General features: G+C 41.4%; 1 long non-coding RNA gene across 1 annotated transcript; it reads right to left on the bottom strand.

Annotated features, from left to right (window-relative positions):
• Positions 1 to 1646: 1646 nt before the first annotated feature.
• Positions 1647 to 7271, bottom strand: LOC105821823. Its single transcript, XR_001138077.1, has 3 exons — positions 7195 to 7271; positions 3801 to 3921; positions 1647 to 2342 (listed from the first exon to the last, which is right to left on the bottom strand). It is a non-coding gene; the product is annotated as an uncharacterized LOC105821823 (long non-coding RNA).
• Between the last annotated feature and the right edge of the window lie 755 nt (positions 7272 to 8026).

The following is an 8026-nucleotide window of genomic DNA, read 5'->3' as shown; positions in this document are numbered from 1 at the left end:
CCCCCTAGCACCTCCTGATGATGAAGGGGAATCCCTGCCTGACTGAGTTGCATGGATAAAGCCAGACTGGATGGGCTGGTGCCCTCAAGGAGAGGTTAAGAGGCATGAAAGACCATAAAGTTACACGACCATCGATAGTGCCCCAGAGAAGAGTTCTATCCCCACCATTAGAAAGACGAGGGAGTGTGATATTGCATAGGACAGAGGAGCCCCACATCACAAGCAAATGTTGTGATTTATCTTCTCCTTTCTCACCCTTGGATGAGAGAATTTGCAAGGAGTTACACGTATTTTTCCGAGAAGATATAATGAGATGGAGAAAATTTTATTCACCAAAATCCCAAAGAGGCTGAGCAAGGTTGACTAGCATGAGGAAGACATGAGACAAGCAATTGCAATAGAGAGGCTATACCCGTCTCCAAGGGGGCTGTGCCTGGTGGGAAGAGGCACCTTTAGGAGAAGTTGGCTTTGAAAGGAGACCGTGAGGGCAGTGCCAACAGGACGGAAGTGGCTGTGCAGTGGGATTTCTCCCATGACAACCTCCAGATGTTTGGCAAAGTTATTAAGCTAATGAGATGATTGGCTCAAGTGGACCATTTTATTGGAATAGAAACGGGGCAGAGCTGAAACATCAGGAGGGATATAGTGGAGAAAGTGTGGGGAAGGGATTATGAAGGGTTAGGTTTCAAAAATTACTGAAGACAGAGGATGGCTTTGGACCATCGTGGGCTATAAAAGCGAGTTTCAGACCAAGTTTGATTAAGTCGGTATTTGAGTTACCAAAAGATGCTGGGCCAGGTGACCTCCCTATCCTTGGGAGTGTTCTGTGACAAGGGCCCCCTTAATCAGCGGTGCATGCAGGGTTTCTGTGTTGGATAGAAGCTCAAAATGTCCCTCCTTATGCAAGCTCCACGAGTCCACAGTACCACGAATCCGTCCAGCCTTAGGCACTGAGCTGATGCTCCTCTTCTCAGCCATGGCTGCTCCTCCTCTCACAGAAGAAAATCCCAGATAGGGATTTCTTTATGAGTCCTGTACAGGAATTGAATCAACATTTCTTCGAACATTCTAAACAACCACTTCTTTGTCTCTCTTCTCACGCAGCCCCTCATGACTCTGATTAGCAAACCTCTCCTTTGACCTTTTCCTCCTAGTCTTAATTTTACTCAGTACAGAAAAGAATTCAATTTCTCCCTCAGACACTGTCACAGAATCTGTCTGTATCAGCTCAATCAGCTTTTTACACGTTCTCCAGTTCTGAACGCTCCCTGTGAACTAAGTCTTGTCTTATCTTGCGGCAGTTAGAAAGGGGTCGGGGGGAGAAGGAGGGGATAGACAGGAAAGAAGGGAAGAGTCTTTTCCCTAGACAAAGCCCTTTTTGTTCAAGCCAACAAATTAACTTGCAAACAGATGTTCAAATCCACTAGTCATCAGGGAAATAAAAAGTGAAACAATATACCATTTTTTTATGTATTAATTGATAACCAGGTTAATAATATACAGTATGGACAAGGCTGCAGAAAATGGGAACTCTCATAGACTGTTGGTGGGAATATAAACATGCACAACCATTTCTGAGTACAATTTGACAGTATATTAATATTGTAAATGTACAATGCACTTTTATCTTGAAATTCTATTTCCAGGGATATATCTAAACAGAAGCAACACTATATGCATGAGAAAAGAAACATGTTTAAGTGTGTTGTGGCTGAAACTGCTAGCTGCCTACCCACTATCAATCCCTTCCCTTCCTAACTGTGTATTTGGTTGTAGTGATGTGCCTAACTAACGATTTCCTCTCCCCAGACTCCCTTGTAAGAAAGGGAGGGCCAGTAAAATGGAAGCAGAAGTCATTTGGTGGGACTTGAGGAAAAACTCTTTCCCTTCCACATCTTTTTTCTTCCTGGTGTCTGGAACTTGGACATGATGGCAAGAGTTCCAGCAGCTATTCTGTGACCTTGAGAATAGAGACCACATACTAAGGAACAGAAAAATATATGGTGCCTAAGACCCTGATTCTTTGTAGAGTCATCATTCCTGCCCTGCAGTACTTCTTTACAGAGTTTTTTGAATACAAGAGAAAAAAAGCTTATAGTTTGTTTCGGTTACCCTGTGTCTCTCTCACTAGCAACCAAGTGTATTTCTAACTGACACAGATGTTTGTTGTAACATTGCTTTAAAATAGAAGAATGATGTAAATAGTCCAAATGATCTTAGTTTTCATCCTCTTGGGCTTTCCAGATCCAATTCCAGTCTCAGAACATGACCTTATATAGAACTTCTTTTTTTCTTAAGTAAACTAGGGTTTGGCCACAGTTCTACATATTCTTCTCAAGCTGCTGGAAAACCAAATTCGTAATGTAAATATTTTTAAACATCTAAAAAAGAGGATATAAAGTAAACAGGAATCAATAGGTATAAACTGTATATAAAACTCCAAATTATATCAACAAAAACTGGGAAATGGTAGAGAAAGAGAGAGACGTGTTCAATTCTCATCTAACAGGGGAAAGTAAATGATAACATTCTTTTCATAGCATTGATGATTAGAGGAAAAAGAGATTCGAACTATCTTTCTTTTTTGATTTACAGGAAACTACTAGCAAAATTGAAAATGGAATGTTTACCTTCAAAATCATTAGGAGGCAGGGAAGGCAAAGGAAATAGAGTCTGTATTAGTGGTCTACAAATTTTTTATGACAGGGCTGTGAAAAATAAGTTAAAAGGTTGTAAGAAGGCAATTCCACCATATGTATATGAATTGATTTATGAATTTTACATTTTAAGGCATACACTAAAAAATAAACTCTTTACAAATATAAGATATCCATATTCATGAAATAAATAATATTTTATGATAATATCTTGCAGTTCATAACGGCTTCTTGTAACATTAGCTAATACTGCAAGGCTCGATGTGCATTTATAGTTAGGGTTATTATTAACATTAGTAGAGGCAACTCCATATTTCATATAGTCTTCTGGAACATTTTGAATTTAGGTGGCTTCTTGTCCAATTTAATTGGATTTATTTTACTTCATAATTTACTGCTGAAAAGGTGTGTGAAAAAGGTCGTTGGTTCTGCCTTTCTCTTATTGGTTTGTATTATGTGTCTTCAGTCTACAAATCAGAAGAAAAATCTTTTTAAATATCTTAACTATCGTGTGTGGGTTAGTTCGATGATATCCATACTCGCTAGACAGCAATCATCTGAAATTAATCCAGGAGTGGTTGGGACACACTCAACCCTGGCCTTGGGGCCTTGTCTTCTTCTCTTGGAGGAGTTCACACACACACGACTGTCTGACAAACAGAACAAACCAGGGTGCCAGGGAAAATCTATTAACATATTAGGAAGGGCTTATTTCTTTCTTATTGTAAGTAAAAATATTATAGACATTTATTCTATATTCTTCTTAGACCACCATCATCTCATAACATACTGTGGAAACTACTACTTGATGTAGAAAAATAACGTTTTAAAAAAAATCTTACTTTAAAATGCACAGAAAAGCATATCCAGAGGAACTACACAAGAAAACTTATGATGGTTAGTTTTGTGAGATGTGATAACGAGTGATTTTATTCGTCTGTATAATTTTCTATGTATTCCAACTTTTATATAATCAACGTGAATTATTCCTATGATCAGAAAAACATCCTTATTTTTGCAAATGTGCGTTTCCTTTGATTTATCAGGAGAGGTTCTAGTATGCACTGAAGGGACTGAGGAGGAGAGCCCACGACAGGAGGGAGGGTGGGGCAGAGCGAGGCAGAGGAGGAGCCAGGGTCTCACCTCAGTCACCAGGCGGCATGGACTCCTCAGGCAGCAGCTGGCTCCCTACCCAGGTCCTCCTGCTTCAGATCAGCCTCCTTCTCGGTGAGTGGTAGAACAGGCAGGGCGCTCCAGGGTGGGTCTGAGGGAGGACAAGGCGTCAGGTGTGAGTGGCAGGCGGACTGGCAGCGGGGGCTTCCACGGTATCAGCCTCCTGATTCCCCAAGCATCTCTGGGGGTTAAGGGGGGAGGAAAAGGGAGCTCGGGGATTTCTGGAATGCCTCTGAGTTACCAGCTCCCAGCACAGGAAAATCCCTGTCAAACTCCAACTTCAAAAGACAGTTATTCACCCTGCTCTGCTTGGCTGCTGCAGCTGCAGCCAAGAGAGCAGTGTTTGGGCCTCCAGTTTCCTGTAGCTTTGGCAGAAACAATCTTCACAATCTCAGGCCCTTTTCCCCTATCCATCCCCCAGCCTGCTTCCTTTCTCTACCCCCAGGCTGAGGATCCAGGACAGCCTTCTATTGCCGGGTCATCCAGCCATTCAGCAGCATGTGAACTGCGCACCATCTAAAGGCAGGGGAGGTGGGCCCCTCCCTCTCCTTTGCCCCTGACTTTTATGCATAGTTTTTAATACAAGCTGCTCTATGGTAGCGGTGCGATGGTGGTGGTGCGGTGTGTACTGCAGATGCTGCCTTCTGTCAACCAGGCCCTGACTTGGTGTCCTGACCAACAAACCCTTTTATGGTATTAAGAAGGGCTGAGTTCTGCAGTTAGACCTACTGGGTCTCAACTCTGCTTCCGCCACGTATTGGCTGTAAAATCTTGGGCAAATCATATATTCCCTGGGGCAAGTTGCTTTACCCTTCTGAGCCTCAGTTTTCTCACCTATAAAATGGATAGAATAATACCTAAGTCTACATGATATTGGGAGATTAAATGAAACAGTGCACATTCCGACCACTGTCTGGCACAGGGACACAGCTTACTTATGTCCGTGGTGTCGTACTTTCCTATCCTGCTGAAAAATTTACAAATGGACAGATAAAGGAAAAAAATGGTGTCGTTTCCTTGGTTTATAATTGACAGTTTTATCATGATCCAATAGTTTAAAAACAGAAAAGATTTTCTTCTGGGAATCGGGGGGGGGTTGTAGGAACTTTCCTGTGCTCCCCATTCTCCTCTACCTCCTACACAATGGTGAACATTGTAGGCGTTTAAAAAAAGTCAGTTCTGCCTAATAAATCGATAAGAGAAATACTACTGCCATTGTTGATAAATGAGCAAAAGATATAAACAGATGAAGCATAAAGAAAAAACAGATAAGATAAATGAGCCTGAAAGACAGTCATCATCACAGGTAATCACACATGCAAATTAAAAAAACTAGATATCCTGTTTTGTCTATCAAATTGACAGTTGTTCTTTTTTTTAATGAGAATATTTGGTATAGTGATAGAGCTGTGTAACAGGAATTCTCATACTGTAGGCATTTTTTTTAAATGAGTAAAAAGCTTCTGGATAGTCTAATGTGTCAATAATATTTAAACATTTAAAATTTTTATACCCTTTTCCATGATAATTCCATTTCTGGGATTTAATCCCAAGGAACTAACTCATCATGCAGAGAAGCAGCTTATGCACAAATAAATTAATTTTGGTGTGTTATAATAATTAAAAAATTGAAATCCAAAAAGTCTGAATTATGTATGGTCACATTACAACTCTATAAGGGGGTGACAATGATTGCTATAGGTAAGCAATTCTGGCTGACTGACTTGGTTAGGTATAAGCATGTGTTGAGTATCTGCCATATGCAAGATCTATATTAGGGATGCTGCAAACACGATCTCATCTATATTAGGAATGCTGCATGCACGATCTCATCTATATTAGGGATGATCTCATCTATATTAGGGATGCTGCATGCATGATCTCATCTATATTAGGGATGCTGCATGCACGATCTCATCTATATTAGGGATGTTGCATGCACGATCTCATCTATATTAGGGATGCTGCATGCACAATCTCATCTATATTAGGGATGCTGCATGCATGATCTCATCTATATTAGGGATGTTGCATGCATGATCTCATCTATATTGGGGATGCTGCATGCATGATCTCATGTTACCCATGAGGCAGGGGAGGATAATGAAGCAGGAGAGGCCAAGACAAGGGAAGACCCCTACTCAGCACCAGGCACTGGGACACAGGCTGAAATCTGGCTTTATATATAAGGCTTCTTAAGTAGATGACATTACCCTCCTTTAGCATTCGAGGAAACCAAGGCTCAGAGAGGCCAATTAACTAACTTGCCTGGGATCATAGCACAGATAAGTAGCACACTAGGATTCTAGTCGCTCCAAGACCATGTTCTGCCTCAGACTGCAGGGAGGTGGAGACCCAGGGTGTGAAGGCAGAGCTTTTTGAACTCTGCATTGTCCTCACCATCGTGGTCCTCCCCTGCACACTCCCGCATGCAGGGCTCTGACCCTCTTAACAGGGGCAAGGAGAACCTTCCCAAATGGCCCTTTACTATTTATTTATTTATTTTTTCTATTCCATTGACATTTTATTGATTGATGAGTCAGAATTTTCTAACATTTCTTGTGTAAAATATTGGTCTCTGTTTATATTTTTTTAAAACAGATTATGTAGTTAAGTAATTTTGAAACGTATAGCACACTATCTTCCTTTTCTGAAAAATTCTCATATCCATTGCCTAATAAGGGCCCTAAGCAGCCAGAATTCCTATTTTCTTTGCATGTGTAAAATAAAACATGTATCTATAAACTGTCATTTTTTAAAAGCACATAATAGTATAAAAAGGAAAACAATTACAGCCTCAAATCTCACTGTACAAATAATACGAATGAAATTACACACCATTAAAAACAATACTAAACCGATACACATGCATGGATAGAAAAGGCCCTTTACTGTTTAAAAGAAATTACTCTTCTCTCACAACTCTGTCCCTCCCTTCCTACTTCAGCCTCTAGGAAAATTATTCCATTTACATTTCTTAATAGGGAAACAGCTGCTCCCTGGTAGTCTTCCCTTTTCCTTTTTCTACTAAAAAATACTGTTGTTTCGAGGTTTGGGTCACGAAATCTGTGCGATCAGTGATCAGTTCGGGGAGTCCCACTTTTGTTCCCCCACCCCCTTAAGATTCTAGTTACATCTAGGCTGGCTTCTCTGTGCTCCCAGAGCACCTCCACCCTTCTGCCATTATAGTGTCTGTCGTTATTCTCAGAGAGCTGTGTAGATGGTAGGGCAAGGGGTACACAGGAAACCGCCTTTGCCTCCAGCACCCCTCTCATTTGTGTGTTGTTGGTTGCCCAACAACCACTGAGAGCCGGAAGTCCCTTAGATAAAGAGATGCAGCTGTTTCTGCCGTGCCAAGCCTTACCTGAATTCTAAGCAGATGCAGAACGGCCCGGTCTTCCTGGCATCCCAGTGATGGTGGAGGGCAGGGAGGTGGCTGGGTTCCAGTGCCACAAAGTACTTTTCAACCCTTAAACATTGACAAAACAACATTCTTTCCTGTAAACACATCTTGGATTAACGTAGATCAGATAGTGCTGGGTTTATGATTAACTTATTTCTACTAAGAATTGAAGTTGACAGAACTAATGAGCAGTTGTCCTTCATTTTAAAAAAAAAGGAAAAAATTTTATGGTTGTCCATTCGCACGTGTCCTCAGGTGGGGCACAGGATGTGCTGGTGTACTAGAGACAGAATAAGGAGCAGCCGTTCCTGGCCTGCTCTTACCAGGCTTTCAGTCATTACTGGATTTGGTCGTTTTGTTCTGTGTTTGCAGTTGGAAGAGAACTGGAAACCAGGAACTCTGGATCTTATAGGGAGTGTGGCATCAAGTTCTCTGTTGTGATTTTTCTCAATTTTCTTGTGAATTGGAGCTCTATTTCCCTGTACATCATAGTAAAGAATCCTTTCTGTGGCTTGTGAGGAGCAGCTTAATAAATTTCTTTAAATCTAAATGGGAGGGAGGGGGAGAGAGAGAGCGCGCAAGAGAGAGCGAGCGAGAGAGAAACACGCATGCGCGCACAAATAGCTCTCAGATACACTCCAGACCACACGTATAACACAGACCCTAACTTCACTGCTATGTGAAGCTCCTGACACTCTGACTCAGTGTTTGGTCTCTGGAAATTCCCTCATTCCAGCGTTTTGCTGAACTCTGACTGTTTGCCTTCCCTTTAATCATTTAGTTTCCTGTACAA

Source organism: Propithecus coquereli, unplaced genomic scaffold (assembly GCF_000956105.1).
Source record: "Propithecus coquereli isolate 6110/MARCELLA unplaced genomic scaffold, Pcoq_1.0 Scaffold59, whole genome shotgun sequence".
NCBI classification, from domain to species: domain Eukaryota; kingdom Metazoa; phylum Chordata; class Mammalia; order Primates; family Indriidae; genus Propithecus; species Propithecus coquereli.
Note: the sequence above shows the minus strand (reverse complement) of the source record. Positions and strands in the feature narration are given on the sequence as shown.